Source organism: Vicugna pacos, chromosome 25 (assembly GCF_048564905.1).
Source record: "Vicugna pacos chromosome 25, VicPac4, whole genome shotgun sequence".
Lineage (NCBI taxonomy): Eukaryota > Metazoa > Chordata > Mammalia > Artiodactyla > Camelidae > Vicugna > Vicugna pacos.
The window spans coordinates 16,851,556-16,877,411 of record NC_133011.1 but is presented as its reverse complement, the minus strand read 5'-3'; the positions used below and the strand labels follow the sequence as shown (position 1 = coordinate 16,877,411).

General features: G+C 37.6%; 1 protein-coding gene across 4 annotated transcripts in view; it reads left to right on the top strand.

The window, feature by feature from the left end:
* Window positions 1–2,066: 2,066 nt before the first annotated feature.
* Window positions 2,067–25,856, top strand: part of SYBU (syntabulin) — a 103,547-nt gene continuing 79,757 nt past the window's right edge. For 2 of the 4 annotated variants that reach the window (XM_072949615.1, XM_072949614.1), the window contains exon 1: window positions 2,342–2,464. The gene's annotated coding sequence lies outside the window, so the exon portion shown is untranslated. Of the gene's footprint in view, window positions 2,465–25,856 lie in introns of all 4 variants that reach the window. The other 2 variants (XM_072949616.1, XM_072949617.1) reach the window with 2 other exon arrangements.

Below are 25,856 nucleotides of genomic sequence, written 5' to 3'. Positions count from 1 at the left end.
CAGATAAAGAACTACAGGCACAGAAACGGTATATGAGTTGTTCAAATTCACCTTGCATCTCATTTCATTAAACCAATCTGTTATGAATGAAAGTTGTTGGCTTGGCTAATACTCTAAATATTTTCATAGCCATAATGTAGACTCAGGAATTATAATAAATAATATTTCTCCAAAATACATTAAATAAATATTCATCACCGTGTATGTGGTTTAAAGGGAGCCTAACACAGTTTTCCAGCCTTCTCAAGGGTTTTTTTTTTTTTTGAATTGAAATATAGTTGTTACGATGTGTCCATTTCTGGTGTATCAGGGGTTTTGATTACTCTCTGTCAGAAAAGAGAAAGTTACTGGTATGTTTGAGTTGAGTGACAAAAGTTGACTAAATCTACTCCTTGTCCATCCTGCAGTAGCATCTAATATTTCTTCCACTTGACTGTTCTTCTGAATAGAAGCATTGCCTCCATAAGCCCCAGCAGCGAATAGGAACACAGAATAATCAGAAATATTTGGGTTCAAATCCTCGCTCCACCATTTACTAGCTTTGTTATTGTAAATAAGTCATTGACCTTCTTTTCTTCATCAGTAAAATGTGACCACTTCTTAAGGAAAATGTAATAACTAAATTAGATGATGTAACACCTATGGTCAATTAATCTTCGACAAAAGCAGCAAGAATGCACAACGGAGAAAAGACAGTCTCCTTGTCAAGTGGTGCTGGGAAAGCTGGACAGCCACGCATAAATTAATGAAGTTAGGACACTCCCTTACACGACACAACAAAAATAAACTCAAAATGGCTTAAAGACTTAAATATAAGACAACACCATAAAACTCCTAGAAGAGAACACAGGCAAAACATTCTCTGAGAAGTAGGAGAAGGGATGACCAGAGGAAAATGAGCTCTGACAACAGAAAAAAATGTTTCATATATTTAACATGCGCCAACTTAAATAATGTGAGACTGGTGGGTTTCAACTATATAAATTCTACACTGCAAAGTTCTTCCCCCCAAAATAGAAGTCTGTTGTACTTCATGCTGACCGTGTGGGCTAAGCTCTCCTGAATATGGGGAGAAGAGGAGCCGGGGGTGTCCAGGTAGGGCAGGGATGCTGCAGGCATTCTCCAGAAGCAGTCTGCTGTACAGAAAGCTCCCTTTAGGAGTGAAAATAAAGATTAATCTAAGGCTAAGCAAATAACAGAACAAGAAACTCACTTGGAAGAGCCTTTAGCCTGACTGCGGCGGCTGCCCTTTGACCCTTAGCTGTGATTGGCCAGAAGGAGGCCACCAGTTCCATCATGAAGCTCTAAGTAAGGCTGGAAGTTCTTGAAGGGGGTACCTGGGGCTCCTGGCAATTCTGAGGGAAGAAAGTACCTTCCCACCAATTCAAAAACCTACCTTCCCAGAAAAGCAGGCCGTGGGGCTGATGTATTCGTTTTGCATTTGGACTCACGAATTCGAACCGTTTTCTTCCTAGTGTTGAGGTTTCCTTCAGCCTTACCTAAAATCAATATGCAAAGTATTACCTATATTGCACTTGCTAATTAAAGAAGTCTGGGGTAATTTGTTTTGTAAGCCCAATCGCTATTATACCCTAAGAGTTAGAAAGTGAAGGCCCACGTTTATCCCTGGGACCAGAAAATTCTGAGAGACACCTTGTTTAGATGAGGCACCCAAGGCCACTGGAGAAGTCAGGAAGAGCCTGTGGCTGCAGGTAAGTCTTGGCCTGGAGTTTGGGGCAGTGTTTCGTTAGCTGCCTCAGACAGGCTGTGGCCGCGAGAGGGATTTTCTCAGGGAGAGGCTGTCCTGAAGTGCACCTCCGGTTCGCGCTGCGGTTTTCAGTGGTTTGCATCTCCTGCGCGGGGACAGGGTATTGGTTAACGCGGGTGAGTGAAGACCGCGAGGCGGACTCCGACCCCAGCAGCCCCGGGGATTCGCGCGGGCGCGAGAAGGAGGTCGTGAAACGCTGACCTTCCCGCCCTTAAGCCGGGCTCCCTCCGCAGGCGGGAAACCCGAGCCTCTGCAGTGCGCCGCCCCCACCCCGAGCGGCTTCGGAAACCGAGCCTGCAGCGCGGGCGGCCGGGGCCCTGGCGACTGGGACCGAGCCTGCAGGTCGGGAGTCCCCGGAGTAGGAGCGCGTCGCCGCGCCCCACCTACCGGTGCCGGCCTTTTGGTCCCTGCCCTTCTTCCCACTCGGTTTGCAGCCGCGGCCGCTCCTTGGCGGCTGCAGAGGCCGAGGGGCCGCCGCCCGGACCCGAGCGCGCGGGCGGCGAAGGCACCACGTGTCCGGCCCGGGCTGGCGCGGAAGGAGCGGGCCAGGCCAGGCTCCCGGGGCCTGAGCGCACACCCGCGGCGGCGCCGGGTCCCTTCCGCACCCGACGCCGGCCCAGGGGGGCCCCGGCCTCCCGGGCGCGCGTGGATGCCTCCTCCAGGACAGCGCGATGGGGCCCTTCTGGGAGAGAAAGGGTAAGAGCGGGCAACTGTACGGGCTCTGCGGGCAGTGCCCACGGGCACTGGACGACGACTGATCCTCTGTGGTTCAATGAGGGCCAGGCTGGGGGCTCAGGACCCTCGGACCGCCCCTTCCAGTGCCAGTAGGGGCAGGGGGCGGGTTTCCAGAGTGCCTGGGGACACACAGAAGGTTGCTGAAATTGGGGACTCTCAGCAGAGGGAGGCTGAGGGGGCAGTGTCCCTATTTCACTGGTTATTGAGATGGTTGGGCTGCACTCCTCGTTGCAACAGGCAAGGCTGACCAGGCCGTCGGTTTGGGGTCTCCCTTTAGTAATTGTCCTTGGGAGTGGTGACAGAAATGGTGCCTTTTAATAAAGAAGGTTCAGTAAAGAATTAATGGTATCCAGAAAGAAAGCCTTGGTAAATCTCTCCAAAGGAGTGGATGGTCCAGAGTCCCCACAGGACACTTTTCAAGTTTCTGCTGCCTTCGGGATTTTTTTGTCTGATTATTTGAGGTGAGGAGGGAGGGCCCACTTTTTATCAGTATGTTGGAAGGGCTCAGTCAATGAGCTCAAAACATCCTTATGCGGAGTGGCATCCTATGCTGGATGACTTAAAATAAGAGTGAATTGTAGAGAGGAAGAGATCTGTAGGTTATATTGGTGCCTGGAAAGAGGTTCTTAAAGCTTTAAATGGAAGGAGTTACTTCTGCCAAACTGCTTTCCTGTTGTTTTCCACTTGTTCTCCAGTGTTGAGCAAGTAGTGACATGAAGGAAAGCAGGAAACTTCACTGCTAGGTTCCTGGCAGGTCCTCTGTTCCTGACCCCAGACCTTGGGCAGCAGAAGCAAAGAGCAGCTCCAGTGTCTGAATCTTCCTTCTCAGAAAAGGAAGATTCTTCAGAATCTTCAATTTAAAGCTTCTACTGCAGCACTACCAGCTCAGATACTCAGCCAGGCACATTTTAGAGATGTTCGCTTCTTCCTTCTCAAAAGGTGTCTTTGGGGGCAAAGGAAGTCAGGTAATCATAGTGACAAATTTTCTCTACATGTACATTTGGGAGGACAGCTGCACATGTCCCCTTGAGAGATGGGTCCAAGTGAAATCATGTTTTTTACTTGCTTCAGATTTTAGAGCAGCAATACATGATCCTAATGCAGCTTTTGTTTTCTTAAGTTATGTGACACTGACATTATTTTAATGCAGAATACATTTAAAATACACTGTTCAATCCATGATGATCTTCACATATTTAAATCAAATTTTATTAACTTGGTTTACATGCAATCTTTAAAGTGGTATCAAAATTGAGATCAGATTATTGTATGAGTTCTCAAATGCTGGTGCCCTGAAAAAAAGAAGTCCAAATTTTTGTTTTTATAGCTGAGCTACTGAGGCTGGTATAGAGTTAGCCCAAGAGCATGAATTAGCCCCTGACAGACTTAAAACCAGCGACCTCCTAATACCCAGTCCAGTGGTTTTCTCACATTTTAGTTAAAGTGTGTGAGAGATAAGCATAAAAGGGTAATCTTACAATTGGCCTGATTGGCAGGACTTAGAGATGGGGTGAAAGGGTCTGTGACTATAGAAAGGTAGCATGAGGGAGATCTTTGTGGTGATTGAAAGACTGTGTATCTTGATTGTGATGATGGTTATATGAATCTGCATATGAGATAGAATGTCATAGAGCTGTACACACACACTACGCTAATGTCAGTTTCCTATTTTTGATATTACACTATAGTTATGTAAAATATAATCATTGAGGGAAATGAAGTGAAAGCTATATGGGACTTCTCTGTACTATCCTTGCAACTTCCTATGAATCTATCATTATTTCAAAATAAAAAGCTTTTTAAAAAGTCATTTTGTAAGGACATCAAATTCCAAAGCATCCTTCTCCACAGGAGATGGCACTATTTCCAGAACTTCAGTTACTCTAGTATCCTTGACCATGTTTATCATTTCTAAATACAAATTGTAATATTCTTTACTTAATATTATTTAAATTGTCACACTTTTTTTTTATTTAGCCTCCATCTAAGGAATAATAGCCAGGATGATATACCAGGTTTATATGTTAGTTACATTTCTCAAGATATGTAAAAATAAAAATATAACTTCAAAAGAGGCTTATCCACCTAAAATCATCACAAGACTTGATGCTGGACAATGGCAAGGCTTTGGGAGGTGCTCTAGGCAGCGGTGAGGGAGGCAAGCCCAGCTCTGCACAGCAGCTTATGATCAGTGGTGCAACGGGAGAAATCTAGGTCACCCCATGTCCTGTAGCCATTGGAGAAATAACCTATCATTCCTTAGAAAAAACCCAATTTCCATTAAGCTTTTTAAATTATAAAATATTCCTAAAATTACCTCAATTCTTTCTCAGAGTGGAGCATCTCAGTAAGTATATTTAGCTCTGTAGAAAATAGAAGCTATATTTGGTTTTTATTTCTATAATTTATGACAGTGATTATTCAAGTTGTCTCCCAGGCTTAATCACCAAGTCGTCTGTGTGTGGGCTTTTTCTGTCTCTCTTCTCAGAGTATGTTAACTTGTTTTTCTTAAACTGGATGGCCTTTGGTTTGGTGTAGAAATCCCTCTGAAAAAAATCCACGGATGAGTAAATCTTGGCATTCTCAAAGTGAATTTTTAAAAGCGATATGAAAAAAGATATGTATGGAAGTATGGAATGACCATAACAGCATTATTACAATGCATTCCTAAAAAATACTTTTAAGGAACTTTAACTCATTGTGCCTCTACTGGTTCTAAAATGAATCGTTTATGTTGGTTCATTCGGTTAGGTATTATATTTGTATTAAGTTTCTGACCATTAAACTTCAGTGAGAATGTTCACTCATCAGAAAGAAAAAAAAAAAAAAGAAAACATTTTCCTATAACAATATGTGGGCTACAACGCATTCTTCACGGCCGTAATTTTTTAATTTAAATAATTTATTTTCAAGCATTAAAATGATCTCTTGCCTTGTTCTTAACTTTGCTTCTCAAAAAACATAGGCATGCCTCTTGGACAACTGAAAAATATCTTCCTAAACCTACCAACCAGCAAGATACAGATGTGAGGGGAAAGAATAGTGATTCTGTGACTGTGACTGAGTCAACAGAAGAAGAAATAGTCAGTCACAACCTAAATTCCCAACTGATTTCTGACCCTTCATTTTTAAAAAAAAAAATTCAAATTATTTACAAAATCAGATGGGATTATTTTGAATACGTGATAATTTTTTAAAGATCATTTTTCTTACCCCTTCACCAATATGGGTAGAAAAGCCAGAAATTGTATTAGAATAGACTCATTCATAGGTCTCTCCTAGACTGTACCATGTTTGCCACCTCATTTGGGAATTGCAGTTTGCCAAAGCATGATGAGATTTAAAAACAAAGACAAGATGTTTTTCCTTAGGAAGAGTGATACTGATGTTGGAATGACAACTGCCAGGTGTCAGATGATTTCATCCTCTTCTCTAATTTGTTTAGTTTATGGAAGGCTGATCGAAGAGAAGGTAGGATGTTTGGGCTGCTCAGTTACCAAAGTTTGTAAAATGTTGGTGCATTAGGAGTGTGATCGTATATCTCAGGCTGTACCTGTTGACTCTATATCCCATCTAGTTTAGCATTTTACCCTAGCAGAATGACAGGTGCATAATAATAAATATTTTAGAAAGAAAATTTAAATTAATATAGAACTTTTTAGCTAACAACACCCATTTGTTACAGTGTAATGTGTTTTTCACTTATAATAATTTCACGTCCTATGCTGAATTTTGGAGGAAAACTCTAGAATGAAGTTAGCACACAAAAAGACACATTCAGAGAGTGCCCATGTAACTTAATATCCAAACAGGACAAAAATAGATTGCAAACTCCGTAAGAACAGAGATTTTTGTTCCTATTGCACTGACAGCACCTAGAACAGTGCTTGGCAATAGCAAAATAGCAAATACTAATTTAAAACCTAGTATTTTCAAATGAGTGAGTGAATAAAAGAAGATATGTGTGTGTGTGTGTCTGTGTTTGTGTATTCATATTTATGAGAAAATATTAACATTAAATTTAAAATTCAGCTCTAGGTTGCTTTTCCATATGGCCTTTGGAATTGCCAAATTATGGTTAAAATGAGTGCTTCTAGTATAAGAACTGCCCATGCCATCACTGGGAAGATCCAATTTTCCTTATATTGAGATTAAATTTGAACTCATCTAAATGTAATGTCTGTATTGTCACCCAACCAGAAATTCTCGATAATGGTATATGAAACCCTTTCAGATGACTCCACAAGGTCCGTATGCTTTTCCACGTGTCCCAAGCTGGCAGCCTAAGGGTCAGATGCATTCCGCAGATGTATTTTGTTTTGTTTTAAAAATCAGAAAAAATATTCATTAATAAAAAGTTGCAGTTAAATTTTTTAAAAAATCATGATGATTCACATAAAAATCCCGATTTCTGGCTTTTCTGGGAAAATAATACCATTTAGAGCTGAGAGAGGCAGCTGGGGCACAATCTTTTCTATTCACAGTGCCCATTACCATCCCATTTGGTAGTACACTGGGCCACGTAGCTCATTTGTGTTCATTGGCTGGCTAAGTAAACTTCTGAGTTTGTGACTTCTGTCCTGACCATGTCTCAGATTTACTAGTCTTAACTCTATCCTAAAAAAAACCAAGACCAAACCAAAAAACTAGGCTTACTAAATTATGCTTTGGAGACCAAGCTGTTCTCCGAATATTACCTTTTTTTCAAGTACTCAGAAGCCATCTTTTTGTTAAGTTGTGTCAGAAAATTGCCTAATATTTTATTTTGACCTCACCAGTGTTTTAGAGACTCTTCCTTCTCTCTAATTTTTGAAAATCAAAACTATATGCTTCATTTCTGGATTGCTATCCTCTCGGCATCTCTCTTCATCTTCAGATAACAGTGTTGACAGTGTTATCATAATTCTATTTGTAAAAGATGAGTTTAGAAAGCTTAGGACGTAGTTTGTCAAATCAACTAAATGCCTTCAGAAAGCTGGTAGCCTGAGCTTTAGTATCCTTTACAAAGTTTTATTCTATGCTTTTTAGATTGGACGTCATTTGACTTGAAGGAAAAGCAGAAGAGTAGCTACACAGTTCTGCCTTCTCTTAGTCATCCCGCAATATTAAATGAACCACAACAAGCAGTGGGTGTACACTTTAATTTCTCTTCTCCCTTCAAACATAATTAAAGTGAGTAGTTTTCTCATTCTTAATATTTTCACAAGTCACAGTTCAAAATTAGATTCCAGTCTTCCTGTTACTATGAACCAAAGTTTTGCTGTATCAAATGTTCCTGAGAGCAGAACCTTGAATATTTCAATTTTTCACATGATAGTAATAATATGTATTATCATAATATTTAGATCCAATTTAAAATTGATTAAACACCACTGTTTCGTCTGATACATGGTGATGATGTGAGGGAGAGATTACAAAAAAAGAATATCCTGAGTGACCCCTCTCAGTTGAATCTGTAAGATGAATACAGGAAGGGAAAGAAGTGACAAATTACCTGTTTCTCTGAAACTAGGGAATAAAATATGAACTTAGTCTCAGAAGTGCACATATTTTCTATTCCCTGAAGAAAACTGCAAACCTTTGGTGACCCAACCACAGACAGTTACCTAAGTTTAAAACCATAAAAATCAATTTAAGTTCAACTTACTAACACTGAGCATTTACTTCCCAAGGGCAGAGCTGACATCTATTGTAGTACAAATGAAGAATGGAGTGGAAAGTAATATTAACCTGTCCTCTCCCTTCTTCCTGGGTTTAACCTGTGCCCAGGGAAACTCAATTCATAATTTCATCAATTTCACACCATTAATACACATTAAATTAGCTTTAAAAGGTATGGTATAATAGTCTGAGTGAGTAGGAGCCATTAAACCTAATGACACTTAAATGCATATATCACACAGTGATGCATGTCTTTAAAAGGGCCATTATGTTTTTCCATAAGATAGAAGGGGTTTGAAAGTGTAAACTTTGTATTATCCAGCTGAACGTTCTTTAGTATTCATTTGGTCCTTAAAACATATTAAAATGGAAGATGGCTGCCATGAAGTTATTACATTTTAACTTAAGGGGACTGTTTCCTGTACCACTCATAAAGCTGAGTGTTTTTTTGGTGCTTTGTCCATGGTGCTGAAACCCACCACCGGGTCAGAGAGAAAAGAAAAGTGTTGGTATTTCTTTCAGGTAACGACTTAGAAGAATACAAATATTGACTTAGAAATGAACGTATAGTTCAACTTTATAATCAGCATAGCAAGAAAATTTGCACATATTACAAGTTTGTTTATGTGAATAGTGTGCAAAATGATGGCTGAATTGACAAATATTTGTTTTTAACCTATTTAAGTACAGCTTGGGAATTTTTATCATTTTGATCCTACACTTCCTTTGTTCATTAAAGTGCACCAATTGCAATAATTTTAAAAATTGTCAATTTATATTGTTTTCCAAAAACTTGCATTTTGGATTTTCTTAAGCCTAAAAATGCTTTCTCTTTGACTTTTTATTACAATAGACACTTTGGGCATTCTTCATGCAATTTCAAACCACAGGAAAAACTATACATCTTCAAATAATGGACCAATATTTGAATTACCTGTTATAAATATTGAGAACATTTATTATCAGTTACCATTTAAGTCAATAAATACTTAATACATATAATTATAAGGATTACAAAGAATTCGGATATAGGGCTTTTAACCCCAAAAAACTTAAAATTTTATACATGTAAAATAACATAAGCAGTATATATCATTAAATTTTAAGCTCCTTGAGGGACTGGATCTGCTTGACATTTTCACTGCTTTGTCTCTAGTATGTAACACAGATCCTAACACATAGTAGGTGCTCAATAAATATTTGGTAAATGAATTAGAATGTGAGTGAATAATTAAGTGCAAAAAGAGCTAGAATTGTGGTACCAATCAGATGTTACTGATTTAAAGTACCTTCTTTAGAAGGGGCATGCATTCTCCAGTTATCAAGTTACAGAAACTGATGAACATTTATCTGTTTTTCTCAATGCACTAATTTACCAAAGGGAAAAAAAATGACTAAGAACATTTTAGTGTGCATTAAATGTGAGGCATTTTTAAAGTGCTTACCTGTGTCACTTCACTACAACTATTCCCTTTTTGCAAATGAGGAAAGTTAAAATGACTTTCTTAAGTAACCCAGTCAGTAGTTAGTAATGCAGAATCAAAACTCAGAACTAAGTCTGAGCTCATGATCATTACTTTATCAAAGCCCCAACCTATTTTTGAGCATTCAAGCGCCTTTGTAAATTCCATGTCATCATATAAATTGCAGTTCTTTGGAAATCTTTCTCTTGACCTGTTTATATACGGTTTCTTGCCTTCACAACATTCCTTTTCTAGCTGTCAGTGAAGAAGTCACTTTTCTTCCTCTGTGTAGCTGGCAAATAGGGAGGTTTATTCATAGGAGAAAGCACAAAGGCCAGGATCCGAGGGATCCTTTGGGCTTACAAAGAAGTAGAGAAAGAAGTGATGCAGTTGGAAAAAAAAGTTAGGTCTCTCTACCCTGTGATCCCAGTTGAGAATGTTTGGGGTGGGGGGTAGCTATAGAACAGTGATAATTTTCTGGCTGCTGCTCTGTTTTCTCTTCTTTTTGTAGTGAAGTAGCTGCGGCATGAGGTTCAGGCCAAAGTCTTGAGGAAAAATGTTCCAGGCAAAAAGACTCTTTTTTTCCCCAATAAGACCAATATCAAACATCCTGGGAGTGTAGACCAGTTCTTTTTTATACAATTATATTAAACTTATTTACAGGAGTTTCATTAAGAAATCTGTTAGGTCATTTTCTCAGACTACTTCCCGATCTAATATTTCTTATACTTATGTTGCATTTTTGAAATCAGAACTTTTAAATCCTGCCTCTTTTATTTAGCTGTCACCACTAATCATCCCTGAAGTTTGTCCAGGAAATTTACCAACCATCTTGAACTCAACTCAAAAGTCATGGTGTTGATCACTTTCCATAAAAGAGAACTAGGAAAATAGATTCAGTAGAGTAGTTGTATTAAACACACATAATCCTTGCCATTCATAAAAATTGTATTACGACATCCAGCTAAGAAACTTTAAAAATGAAAACTGAATGAAACCCAATAGTGCTGAAAACATTCCAGGTCCTGGCAATACCTAAACACTCATTCTTTTCATTGGAAAAGGCAAAAGCAACCTGATTTTCCTTGCTGAAATGACGAAAAGTTATGCATTAGATGAGGTGACTGGTATATGATCGATGTGCTCATCAGTTAGTATCTACAGAAACTTGTAAATTAAAGATATGATGGCTTGATCACTTGCTCTAAAGATTTTGGCCCCAGTCATTGAACTTCACAATCTGTTATCCAATTTTCACATATAAAGAGAGGAAAATACACTTCATCAACTGTACAAACAGCGATGAGAGAATGAAAGAGTAGACAACTAACACGATGGTTCTTGAGTTGTTCAAGCTGTACTTCCAGCCAAAATGATCTTATGACTGACACACTTCCCTCCCTGTGCACTCTTTTCTTAGAATAACTCATCCTAAAGGTCTTGAGAGGAAGTCATGGACTGAATCTCAAGAAAATGGGCAGACTCTCCTAAATTCCTCCGTAACAACAGCAGGTTCTTATCAAGGTGAAGAGAATGTAACACCCCGTGAAACGCCCTGATTGTTACCACTTCTTCTGTGCCATCCAGTTTTTCTATAAAACCTCAAGACCCCAACCCTAAAATGGGCTCACAGTCTTTAAGACACTAGCCTGCTGTGACTCCCTTTACCTGGCAAAGCAATAAAGCTGTTCTTTTCTATCCTCCCAAAACTCTGACTCTCAATTTGGCTATCAGGGTACAGAGACTGGTATTTTGGCAACAAGAACACATAAAACATTTTAAAATTCTTTTTTTAAAAAATTGAGATTAGATAGTAATCCTTTGCTTTACATTCCTCCAGTATAATAAAAACAGCATTAAAAATGATTTGAAATTAAACTTCTCCTATACTTTAAAATATATGTTAACACATGAATAGATTACACTGTTAGGTTTTTTCCTTTTCATGACCTTAACTTTTTCATTGCATTTTTCATCCCATTATGCTATGCCTTGATCTTTATTTCACTGCCCTAAGGAATTTTTTTTCTCTTTTTACCTACCTGCTTTTATCTGCCAATGAAAATTTTGCACACTGGGGAGAAGAAAGAGGTAAAAAAAAAATATTCAGATACACATCCTTGACTTCCTTAATGGACGTTCAGGAGAAGTGGAAAATTTCTTTTCTCAATGTCTCTAATATGTATTTCAAAGGAGATGAGACAGCATTAATGTGACCACAAATTTCCAACTGCTAAGATGTACACATTCACTGTGTACAGGCTTGTTTTACTGGTACACAACAGAGGTCCTGTCTCTGGGACTTACTTTTTTTCTCCATCAGGATATTTAAGCTGGAAGCTTTGTCAGACTGCATCAGTGTTTCCAGAGCAAGCAGGAATGCAAACTGCGCTTTTAGCATTAGCATTCTACTTAGAACAAAGGGAGGCGCCCGGAAGCACTACACACCAGTGCAGATTCCTCTGGTTTCCCTGTAGAGGGTAGCCACAGCCATCTGACTCTTGGGTTCATTTAAACACATCTCCAACTCTTGGTTCCAGACCTGAAGCTTCATGTAGCTCTTTATACTTGCCGGAGCCAGTGATTCCCAATAGGTAAGTGTGCTTGTGGTGATGAGGGAGGAATATTTGTTTTGCTGGGGGGTGTATTTGGGGGTCAAAGATTTGTCAAAAAATACTAAGGAAGCTATGGTTAACTAAACTGCATTTTGTAAAATGTTGCTGATTTTTCTAGAGAAAAAATTTCTAGTTTTAGAGTTGTAAAGAATCTGGAGAAAATATAAGTTTCCAGTGAGCATTTAAAAAGCAAAGAATTCACACTGCCTGATTTATGATTCTTACAAAGAAATTTCAACTCATGTCTTATAAAAATGTACCCTAATTTGTCAGTTTGGTAGAATGCAGCTTTCCTTTCATCAAGCCATATAAAATCACTTCCTATGTTCTTCACCATAAGTATCTCTGATCTGGTCGACAAGGAGAGAACTACTAACTAGAGTGGCGCGTAGCCATTTCTACAATTGCCAACTAGAGGGCATTTGAGTGAGTGACTGAGTTTCACTGAGATTCTATCCAGGGTTTTATACAGGACTCAATCATTTTTTGCTGCAGGTTTTGCTTTAGAATGTAACTGAGAAATAATGCTCTCGATCTGGAAGCATTTTGACTAAATTAATTTGAATGTGATGCTAGTTGTTTTGAGGTTATACACACTGAATGCTTCTTTAGCCTATGAGAGTTTATATATGCTGTCCTGGTTGGGAGCTGTCACAGATTAGAGTAAAAGTGTCTTTCTGCTGTTAAATAAAAGTGCTATATTACTTGGTGCTGAACTATTTAGTATGCAAAGTTTCAAAAATAGCTACCATGAATTTCATAATCTGATTTACAAGTTGATGGAGATTCTTGCAGGTGAAACTAGATATAAATACAGCTGTTTTCCTATAGGCTCCAATCCCAGTTGACATTAAGTGGATGCCAGTAAAACTCCCACCTCAGCAAGGGGGGAAAGGGTTATTTCCTGCTGCCCTAAAGCAGCTTTCTCTCCAGTAAGGTTTATACTGTTTTTACAGAAGTTCAGAAAGCTATCCCAAAGGGATGGTGATTATAGTTACTGTCTGAGTTATCTCATTGCTCATAACATAGAGAGCTGTCATACTTGTGCTGTGCCTAATTCTTCACACACACCTGGTACCCCAAGCCTCATCTTATTTGAAGTCACATGGGTATAATAGCAAAGCAACTGCAAAGGAATGGTGCCCTTGTTGTGGACGGAAACTAGCAGCAATGTTTTCCAACCTTAGCTGTACATTAGAATCACATGCCAGGCATTATCTTTTTTTTTTTTTTTTTTTTTTTTTTTTTTTTTTTTTTAGTTTCCCGGGTAATTCTTAGATTTAGTCAAGGTTGAGAACCATTGCTTTAAAAAGAATTATCTTCCTGTATAATTTTTACAAGTCCTTTGTAAATGATCTCTTGTCTTCTCCGGACAGCAATATGAGATCCTGGAGTGATTTATCTACTTTTGAGGGGACGGGGAGGGGGTTGTCAAGTTTAATCCAACAATCTTGAGTTATAGGGCATGATGAGTAAAATTTGTAAGGGTGCAAATGTACTTAGCTTTGAGAAGGCAAAACAAGATGTTTCATTTAAATGCTGATGTTTTTGAACTCAGATATGGAAAAGAAAAATGAAAAGGGGTGTTCGATTTTACTTTTCCATATCTCAATATATCGATAACTAAATATACAAAGTGGTGTTTTGAGTTATTCGACAATGTTTATCACATGTCTGTCCCTGAGATCCATTTCAGTCTGTAGTTTGGGAAACACCCCGGCTGAACAAAAGGCTAGTACTTTACTTAGAGGGCTCCTGAAAGGGTGGAAGGGATGATGTGTGTTAAGATGTCTAGTATGGTGCCTGACACACAGCAGATGCTTTATCTAAGTTAGTTAGTCTTCCCCTTTCTTCTTCAGCTTATTAATTTTAACATTAATAAATCCTATATTAACCTAATTTATTCATGTCAGTAATTGTTATCCCGAGATAGCAACTATGAATCTGTCTCAGATATATGCAGAAGTTGGTGCTAGAATAGCTTCTTCTAAAGTTCGTTTTTGTTTCTCTGTTTCCTTTTTAATATTTCTCTCGTGACTGAAATTAAATAGATGGTTCCGGGGAAAAGTACAATCTGATATTAAGGAAAAGAAAAAGATTTTCATTGCTATTCTTAAGTTGTATAGTACATTTTAGCACCCAATTTATTAGTTTATTTTGACTTCATAAATGAGTTTTTCAAAAATGTTTACACTAATAGCTCCTTTTTAATTCAAGTAAGGGAGGAACATGCTATCCTCATTTAAAACTTAAATATTAATAAAGTACCCACAGCATCTTCAGTGCATATTAATTAACTCATCAGCCTAAATCAGCTGTCCCTTCTTGCAAGAAGCACAAATCCAATTTATATAAGTAAATAAATAAGTGACATGAACCCTCCCTAAATTGAATTAGAAAAGGTTGTATTTCTATATTTCAGAAAATAACATTTCTGAAACCCATAAACAAAACTAGTTTGCAACTTTTCAAATGCTGTAATTACTTTTCAGTTATTTTAGGGTAAAGTGATACTGGCCTAATTCGTGTGGCCGAAAATTAAATTCCAGTGGGACTTGGTACCCACTGGAGCAGTGCTGTAAGAATATATCCGAGGAAGGCCGTCTGCGGTCTTCATTGAGTCCCTCCAGCCCCCAGTGAAAGAGATTCTTTGAGGTTTATGCTGTGTGTACTTCTCAGAGGACACATCTGAGAGGATGCTCTGTGTGTGTACATTTCTTTCTATCTCTAATAGTATGCATGATGAATATGAAGCTTATGAAATATGCACTCACATAGCCTTCCTCCCTTTTTAAGAAAACACTCTGCCACACCCATGATAGGGAGAAAATCTGAGAAGTCTAAAATAAAATTTGCCTTGAACTTAATATGACTTTACCATAAAGAATGGTTTTCTGCATATACATTTGAGTTCACTCTATCAAAAGGAATTATTATGAGGGCAAGAACCAACATTACATGTGAAGTCAGGATTTTCATACTTTATTACTGTGCTATAGATTGCAAAGAGCCAGGAGCTGCATCTAGAAGATTTATAATTTGAGAGGTGTTATCTCAATCAGTTCTTTAAAAAGAACCTGTAAGATTCTTTTATCTGTGTGAGCACAAAAAGGAGAAATTCCTTTTTAAAGACTTCCTTTGATACCTACATATAGAAACTCTCAATCTCTCTTTTTAGAGATAAATAGAAAGAAAATAATTCCTTTATACCTGGAATGATAATATATATGGAAGAAAAGAAGGAAGGGAAGCAAAGGAATTTAAAAAAAAAGGAAAGAATCAGAGTTGTTTGCTAAAAACTGATATCTTGGCAGAGATAAGGCAAATGTTCTTCAATTTAAATTTTTATTTAAAGAAATTATATTTAAACACTGATGATAGACATGAGCCACCATTTATATCTTCATTCAATAGTACTCACAAAGTCAAAAAATAATTGTGCGACAGGCTCATTAAAAATAGTATTATAGGAAAAACATCATAACGAGGGTCAAGGGGCATTTAGAAATTAAATGAGCTAGTATACATGAAAATGATTTGTAAAGCTAAAATATATTAGGTAATATTATTAAAGTTGTATTTCCTTTTATAAATTAAATTGAATTGAATTGAATTGAATTTTATAAATATGAAAAGTCTGATTTAAAAAATTTCTTTAAATTAGAATTCTACCTTTTTAATGTTCAATTTTGATATTTCATTGGTAGGTTGTTGCATACATATAGATGCTGGTAATAGCCAATAACAGAAGCTAATTTCTACCTTATGGAAATTTATTTATTTATTAGAATTCTGTTCATAATTCTGTTACTGTTACTAATTTTTCTTTCATTTGGCCTAACCTCACTAATCCTCTACATTTATACTGAAAGTATCCATGATGACCATTCGTCAGCTATAAAATGATTAATCAAAGTGCTTTTACTGCATAAGCTTGTATGGGTTTCCCATGTTTCATGCATGTAGCTGGGATCCAGGCTCAGTCAACACTACTCACACAAAGACAGTTGTAATCAAAGCAAAAGCAATTTATTTAAGCTAACAAATAAATGTTCTTCATATGGAAACTATAAAATCAATGGATGTGCTCTTCTCTGATCATATCACTAACAGCCTCTGGCTGCCTTGCATTTTCTTAGACAAGTTGGGGAAGGGAAATGGGAAAAGGAAAGAATCAACCCTAAGAAGCTTTGCACTAGTAGAATCTCTAACCTGCACTCCAGAAATGAAACTATATGGTGTTTGAATAAAACTTCACATAGTATAAAATCAGAAATGGAATCTGATGTTTTCCCCTTAAAATTCAACACATTGGTATGTTTTATATAATAATATTGCATAAATGTAATCTACTCAATCAGATTTTATAGGTATTTGTGCCAGGGCCAATAAATATCTTCAATCTCAGAGCTCAGTTGCTTCACAGAGTAATTAAATAAATCGAAGAAATAAGCCTGTGTTTTCATTGCCTGATTAAATTTTGCTCTGTTTTCAATGTCTCCCCTTTCATTGGCACTCAGGTGTCTATCATGTGGATCAATGTCAGTCCATTTGTACCTAAAATCTAATGTAATTATATTAATATTAATTATATTAATATAATTATGTTAATTATATTTAATTAATCCCCTTTCATTGGCACTCAAGTGTCTATCATGTGGATGAATTTCAGTCCATTTGTACCTAAAATCTAAAGTAATTATATTAATATTAATATAATTAATATTTATATAATTAATATTATATAATATAATAATTAATATTAATATAATTATGTTAATTATATTTAATTAATTGTGTTATAATTATATTAATATATTAAGTATGCATATTTACTTTCTTTCACAAAATACACATAGTAAAAATGAGGGAGAATTTCAAGTTATAAGCTATGGACCTTGAGTTATCAGCACAGTCTTTTTCACCTTGACTGTTTCTAAGGACTATCCAACTTGAAAATAAAACATTTACTCTTCTGTGTTGCCCTATCTGAGTCTGAATTGCATACATCTTGAGAATGCCTAAAACAGATTCATCTTTGCCAGCAATGATCTGAAAGAGCAGGATACTCTTTTGCTGTGTTAAATGATGCCATGAAGTCTATGTTTTTTGGCTTCATTTTTCTGTTTGGAAAGTTCTGGAGTGACATCGCCCTCAAGCCCACCCTTATCCCCTGTTCTCCTAGCACACGTGCACAGGTACAGAGGTGCTGGATCACACTGGATGCTGGGTTGAGATTTCAAAGAAAACATGCAGAGTAAATAACGACAACAATAAAAATAAAGTTCAAATTATCTTTGGAAATTCTTTAAAATGGCCATAAGTTCACTATTTAGCCAGTTTCCTTCTAAAATCAGAACAGGCCATTTTTTGTTAGTTAAATAACAGATGAACTTCTTGGTTTATACGTAGAACCCTGTATTAAAAAATATTTGTATCTTTAAGCACTAGAAACACATGACTCAGGGAGATGTGAGAACTAAAGAAATAGCAAATTCATGTCTCCCATTTCACTCAGCTCCCAGGCCTAAGCTGGAAAATGCCCATACTATTAAAAATCTCTCTCTCAAATTGAATCGTTGAATTTAATTTAAATGAGAATGTGACAAGACTCGGCCGTTTTGTCAAAAAATCCATTAGCCTCTTCAAATTACAAGGCTCAGGATGTCAGGCCAGCACTCATTAAGAGTTGCCCAGGAAGCAGTAACATGCACACAATGAACCTGAGCCTTGGAATAAAAAAGATACGAATGAGTGCTGTTTCTACCAGGTACATAATTTGTTACTTCAACACTTTGAGCTTCAGCTTTCTTAACTTTCAGGTGTGAGTTATGATACCCACCTCAAGCAACTGTTATGAGTTAAATGAGGGAATTTTAATTAAGTGAATTATAATGTATACCAATGAATGTTAGCCATTGATATTATCAGTGATAAGAATAATGTTGTTTAAGGCTTTTTTTTAACTATTACTTTAAAAAAAAAACCACAAGAGGGTAGTAGAGAACAAATAGTTTGTATACATTGTTCCAGGTGCTGCAGATGAAATGACCATGTTCTTGTCCTCATAATACATCTATCTACCTGTTCTGTCATTTCAAAATAAACATATAAGCTTAAAAACGTGGAATAAGCTTTCACTATTCTTAAATATCCAAATTTTACATATGACAAGGAATAGTCTATGCTAAGTATAAAATGCTTTGTTACGGAACTGTTTTAAAGGAGAAAGAGAACGATAAATCTTGCTTTGAAGCGTTTTATTCATACATAGTCTTTTACATGGTTGGAAATGTTTCAGGTTCTACTTAAAACATGAATTACTTCATCTTCTTTGTGGTACTACCAAAAAAATACCAAATTGATGGTAGTGAGGTTTGAGTGCCTTGTTTATTTAGGGAGTCCAGGTCATTATAAAAACAATTTCAATGAACACCCTCAAAATATGTCTGAGGGGTTTCAAGCTCTCCATCTTTTCACTCTCTGATGCACGTAATGGTCATGTATGAAAGTCAGCATTATCACTGTGATTTATCAATTCCAGGTAAAAATGAGGTGGCGTATTTAACTTTAAATTAGAGGGCAAGCAAGCAAAAACAAGATCATTGAGTTTGAGGAGATGGGACACAGGAGATTATTAGGTGAATCTAATCTGTTTTCCAAAGGTTATAAGTGCTTAGGAAAAGCAGATGTAGGTAATATTGATGGATTTATACTCTGAACTAGAGCTCAAGCTGTATTTGTAAATATATAATCTTCAGACTCTGAACAGAGCAGTAGTTCTCAATCAGGGACAATTTTGTGCCCCAGGGGACATTTGGCAATGTCTGGAGACATTTTTGACTTGTCAGGAGCTGGGTGAGGACACATGTAGTGGGGACGTGAGTGGAGGCTGGAGATGCTGCTAAACGTCGCACAGCGGAAAGTACAGCCCCACCGACAAAGCGTTATCAGGCCAAATATGTCAATACTGCTGCCATTCAGAAGCTCTGGAATAAAGCCATGAACTTCCAAAGACCATGCTGTGTCATTGGATAGTTTCCATTTCTATTCCAAGTCCACATTGGTCGTTTAGAGAAGAGCTCTCTACTAAGAACAGCAGTCGCTTTGGCGTTTGTTCATCTTCCTTTTTTAAAGCAGCAGATTTTCCAGGGCTTCCGTTTAAAGAATGTGCCATATTCACTCAGTTTCTGACACGTATTCAATGTGATTTGGAAACTTAGCAAGAAATGTACAAGTGCTCAGTAAAGACAATTTGTAGAAAACAAAAACAGGAGAGCAGGTTTCTAGCTTTTCCTCCTGCAAAATGGCTTTGGTGCAATCAAAAATGGGAAGTGTGAATAAAACTGCTTTTTGTTTGAAGTAGAAGCATTTGGAAGTATTGGTATAATGTCTTCAGGACACAAAATCTTCAGTTACATGATCACTTACTTAGAAATGTGATGAAGTGTGAAGAAACTGCACCAGCAGGAGGAATCATTTAAAAATTTAAAAATCTGAAAGATAGTTGCATAGAGCCTGTATGTGGCTACAAATCAGCTGGTGTATGTAGTAGAGCCTTTTGTGTTTAACTGTCACAAATCCATGGACTTCTCCTAACTTACTGAGAGCTAAAGGAGAGCCATAAGAGAGCACGGAGTCCATCTAGTCACAGGGATTAGCTGATTTGGAGGGAAAATGGAGCTTTTCACTTTTCATCTATAATTACACCTAATTTGCTAACTGCAAATCCAGCCAAAAAATAAAACATGAATTTTGAAAACCAGTAAAGCAGGTAGGTCTTACCAGTCGTGGTTAAAATTACTAGAAAACTATCCATATTGACTGCTTTATCCAGCTCATTTATGCTAGTGTATGGACCCGTGCTGTCCAATATGGTAGTATTAGCCACGTGGTTATCTAGAGCCTTTGACATGTGACTGGTCTGAGTCGAGATCTGTCATAATTGCAAAATACAAAGTGGGTTTTGAAGACCTGGCTGAAAGAGAAAAATCTCATTAATAATTTTTATATTGATCACATGTTGACGTGGTAATATTTTGGAGATGTTAAGTTGAATAAAATAAATTGTTATATTAAGTTCACCTGTTTCTTTTTACTTTTCTAGTATTGTTGCTAGAATATTGAAAAGTACATTTTAGCTCATTATTTTTATTGGACAGCGCTGGCCTAGACCATGCAAGTTTTAATTAAGTAATTGCTTTCATGATCAAATGTGCATGTAAGAAATTATGATAATGTGAGGGAAGATGTATAAGAATACCTAGTTTGCTAATCCTTCTTCTCTGTCATGTCACTTTCATAGGGTTAACGCCCACTTCCCCATTTCCTCCCCACAGGAACCTTCTGTTTTCCCCAAACAGGTTCTTCCAAACCTTCCTTCCTACACCCAGTGCTCTTTCCTATGTGTTTTTCTGCTCACAGTGCTCCCTTTGCCTGAGATGCCTCCCTTGCCTTATTTCCAACTCAGTCTTCAAGATCTAACTCAGAAACATTCCATCTTCATCGTGGTTTGGTTTTCTCCAACTGCAAGTGGCCTCTTCCCCTTCTGAGCTCTTTAGCAGTTAATCTGTGCTGGCCTTTCTCGAAGTGTGCTACTTCCAACACTGGGACTGCCAGAGTTAACATTTTCTGAGGAAAAACGTTCTGTGGTTAACTAAACCTTATAGTTCTTACTCTGCACGATGCTTGCACAGTGCTTTCAATTTAAACTCTAATTAGGGGTAGGAGTGCAGGACACTCTGACCTTTTCAGTGTAGATTAGCAGCACTAAGCAAAGCCAGCAAGTACCTGAAGTATTTCTTTGAAGGCAAAAGGGGTAAAATTGCTGGAGAATATGAGCTGGGAGTCAAATTGAAGACTGTAATATGAGAGTAAAAAAGAGATCTTTAAGTTAAAAATGTACCAGGGAGAAGGAAAGACAAAGGTGAATAATAAAGTACCACCAGATATATTTTCATTGTGATGTAAAAAGCACCTCCATCAGATATTGGTTTGCCATTTGTGAACTATAACTCATTTTTTTCCCAAAAATATGCACTCAGTACCAAATTCAAAAGCTAATTGATTCGTTACTATAATCCACACATGTATTGACTAATCAAAATTAGAATACTTAATGCCAGTTATAAGAGTTAAACAGGATACCTAAGAAATGTCACGTTAGGTATGACCTAGAGAGTATTCTATCCCATTCTATCCTTCATTGTCCCTATCGCTGCCCTTATGTCCTTATTTTATTCGTATGTATTTATGAACTTGACCTCCCCACCCCCAGGTAGGACATGAGTGAAGGAGACTGAGAAGAGGCTGTGTTCTATGCCTTTTTATATTTCTAGTGCCTGCCCTACTTCATTTATATTTGTGGAATCCCTGACAGTGGCGTGAAGCATTCTGTTGAAGAAAAGGGCAGCTGTTTTCTTGATTCCCACCTAAAAAATCAAAAGTGTATCTCAGGATCCAAGTTTTCCTCAATAACCCATGATAAATATCACCCATGACTTTTTTATATTGCCAATGTTTTAATCAGCTGATCAGTAAGTATGCATTTACAATCTACTTAGTATGTTTGCAGCCAGGTGCTTTGGGAGGGTAAAAAGAAAATAAAATACACACTTCTTTTGCCTTCAGAGTTGAGAAGACAAGGCAAATAGATAATTAGAAAACAAATGGAGAGTGGGCACTAAATTCCATGGAACATATACTTCAGAAAAGGGGAAATGGAAGCAGGCTAGAACACGAAGTTTGCAAAGTAGAGCCAACGTTGAAGGCGATTAAAGCCAAGGGCGTGGTTTACACCATGTCTGGTAGAGACCAGAGGGCCCAAGATGGTTTCTGAGGAGCGGGTCTGTAAGATGAATCCTATGCTAGTGTGTCCTGTCCTAGACTCATACATAGATTAGGTTCATACATGGACTCATATATGGATTAGAGTTGGGGAGAGGCTGCATAAGGAAGACCACATCAGAGACCGTTGGCTTTAGCCTGAGTTGGAAGGATGAGTGTCTCTCTAGGGCTGTGGCCATGGGACTAGACCCGGAGCAGCTTTTGAGAGGAGAACAGACAGGACTCGGTGACTGACGGGAAACAGGAGATTAAAAAATGTGGATGAGATGGTCCAAAATGACCCCAGGGGTTTGAGCACAGATAAAATAAATAACAATAGCTTATGTTTTTGAGCATTTGCTTTGTTCCAGGCAGTGTTTTGTGTAGTTTTTCCTGAGTTTTATGATGTGGTTATTGATGTAAGTACTAATGCTTCTCTCATTTTATAAGTGAGGAAACTGAAATTCAAAGAAGAAATGTAACTTGTCCAAAGTCACAGCTGAGTGGAAATTTTAATCCCAGCAGCCTAGATCCACATCCTGTGCTCTTAACTGCTGAATTCTTCTCTGTCTCACATCCTAAAGAAATGGGAGTGTTGATGATAAACTTGGGATGAGGAGCTAATTTGCGTTTGGGGCAGCAGTATTTCCAAGTAGACATCTCCAGGTAAGATTTTGAGATGAAAGACCTCCGCTTGGACAAGCTGGAGATCTAAATTTCACAGCAAGGACTGCAGAGAAATGAGAAGTTCTTAGGAGAGGAAAAAACAGCAGAGATCTCACAGACTATAGTTTTCCCAAAGGTATCACTTCTCGGAGGGGATGACTTTTTAGAGCATGCGTGTTGGTAGTTCATGTTAAGTGACCCTACACAGTGCTCTATCACACATCCCTCTTACAGCAAAACGTTTGAGCACCCACCCTTGGTATTTGTAACTTGTTCTCCATCGTTTTCACTTGGTAATAGAGCTGATGAAAAGTTCCTACTGGGGAAAGAGGCAGCTCTATCATATTCTAGTTTGCTTCTTATACCATCAGCATGAACTTCTGTGTGCAGTTCTTTGGCAGAAGATCCTGGAAAGCCATTTCTCCATTTTGTTGAATTAACATTATCCTGTGTCCTCCAGGCTCATGTAAAACACATCCTGTTTCAATGCACTGTGCACAAAAGGAGGACGCTGCTGTCGGAACCCGCACTGTGGGTCCCTCATCCCACTGCATATATATAGGTGGCGCCAGACATCTGATTTAGGAGCTAAGTTATGGCACTGGTTTAATTAAACATATTTTTATTTACAAACTGTCACCTAAGCATTTTCTCTCCATCCCCAGTAGTTTCTTTAACTGTTCTCCACCTCAGCCAGAGAATTCCTCTGCCCTTTGGAGATGACTGATTTTGTCATAACTTTCTCAGGAGTCAGGAGGTGCTTCCTCAATATTCATTTTCCAGCATGTGCTGAGTGGACGAGTTTGAGATCACTGTGTCTGTACTCCAGATGATGTGCACACTTCTGTCCCAAACCCACTCAGACATTCCCTTTCTGTATTTGAATTCCTGAGGATTTAGTCTCCTCATGCAATTTCCTTACTCCTTTTTTTTTCACTATTTTAGTTTCTTTTTTTTCCTTTTAATTACCTTAGCGTCAACCTTCTGTTTTTTCTTATGCTTCTTGGGATCTGACAGGGAGAATTTTACAGTATTTCTAGAATAAGCCACTATCTGTACATGGGCAGATCTGTGTTCTCTGTATGTTTCCCGAATTTCCTTTCTGTATATATTTTATCAAAGCAATTCATATTTTTTCAAGCTCCACTCATTGTGGAATGAGGACCTCCCTTGTATTTGTCAAAAGTAAAAGTAGCGGGTAGGGGAGTAGGTCAAGAGGTAGAGCGCATGCTTAGCATGCACAAGGTCCTGGGTTCGATCCCCAGAACCTCCATTAAAAATAAATAAATAAAAGTAAAAGTAGTATCTGAGTCAGAATATATACCCAATAACCATTTGCTTAGTGAGAAATTTAATTTGTAGATTAGAGTCAAATAGTAATGTCAAAAATATTTATGAATCCTTGTCAAGTGAGTAGAAAATATTAATTAGTGTATCTTCTTTATTTTTATTTAGGTTATTGCTTTTAACTTATTTTTAATTCTTATATTTTCATGTTAAGTCACTTTATTGTTTTCTTTAACCTTGAATTAAAAGTTTTCTTCTGCTTGATTAGATAATAATTTTACAAACAGGCTGGCCACGTGACATTTGGAAATATATTCTCATTTAGGCCATGAGAAGTAAACTTTAGCATTGAAAAAGTGGTGAGTGTGAATACTGAAATATCAGATGACAGTTGGGAACCACAATTGGATTATTTGAGATAAGACAATACTAACAGCAAAGTACTCAGTCCAGAAAGTTTGTGATATACTCACCTTTCCCATCGATGTAAATAATTAAGTAGATGTTAAAATAACTTGTAACTGCTCACCACCATGCTGATGGACCCATTCATTATAAAAGTAAGTAGAAAAAAATGAAAAAATTTGTGAATAACTGTGGACCAACTTCCTTCCTAGGCTAGCAAGAAGAGTTTCTACTTTCGGATTTGTAAACAAAACATATGGTTCTGGTTTTAGTTTAAACTTGAAATCAAGTAGAAAAATGTCTTTCTGTCTATTTCTTATTAAAATAAATGAAGCCAAATGGATAGTGCCAGAAGATGGCTCAGAATTAGGCATATTTTAGAGTTATTTTATCAGAACTATTTGGATGATTGACTAATTGGCTGCTTGATTCATCAACATTCTGGTTGATAGAGAAGCAAAATTATTTTTTGTCCTCTTCTATGCAGCATTTATATTTTCACATGACAAATGTAGGATCTTATCAATATAATTTTTTTAATTGACTTTGAGAAGCAGCTTTACAAAAACACCTACGTCTGTTTCTAAAAGTAATTAATAGTAAATATGTATTTTTCCCTTCTCATGCTGACAGTTCACAAGATTACACCTAATTATAGGGCTCGACAAAGAGCTATATGATTTGGAAGAGAAGGAAATAGCTAAATGAAAAGAACAGAATGGCTCTTGGTGTGGGGAGAGTTTAAAAATGACAGGCAGGGGTGAAGAGCTCTTATGAATCTGGTGATGGGGTTGTGATTGGTAAAAGTTACTGCTTGTTCTCTGCACAAAAGAACAAATTCAGATTGGGCCACTGTAAAATGTGGTGCTGCTTTTGTTGACATCTTGGGCTCCTTGTTGGAAAAGGACAATGTAAATAAACACATAGGCAGTGAAATGCAACAAAAAGCTATTGGCTTTGAAAGTCTCTACCCCTGTTACACGAGAACTTCTATTTGGTGATCATGAATAGAAGTCTAATAGGTTCAGGGACGAACAAGAGGCAGCAGATTGTCAAGTTGTGTGTTATTGCTATACTGGGAAACACAATGGCCATACTGGAAATTCACTTGGCTAATTTTCTCTCATCACCCAGCTGGGAGTCCATCATGGAGCAGACTTGGACAAGACCACTTTGCTGAAAGCAAACATAAGTCTCACCCACGTCATTGGGGAAGTTGTCAAACATGAGCTAATGGTCACTCACTAGAAGTAGAGCAAATCCAGTACTTTTCCATCTTTATTAATGGGTCTGAAAACACAAATGATGGCAAAATAATGTATACGTTCTATGTGGGTAAGACTCCTTTGCCAAATGTTAAATTACTGAGTTCAAAAGAGGCCAAGCAGGTGAGTGCAAGGTTTGAAGAAAATATAATTCTTAACACAATGT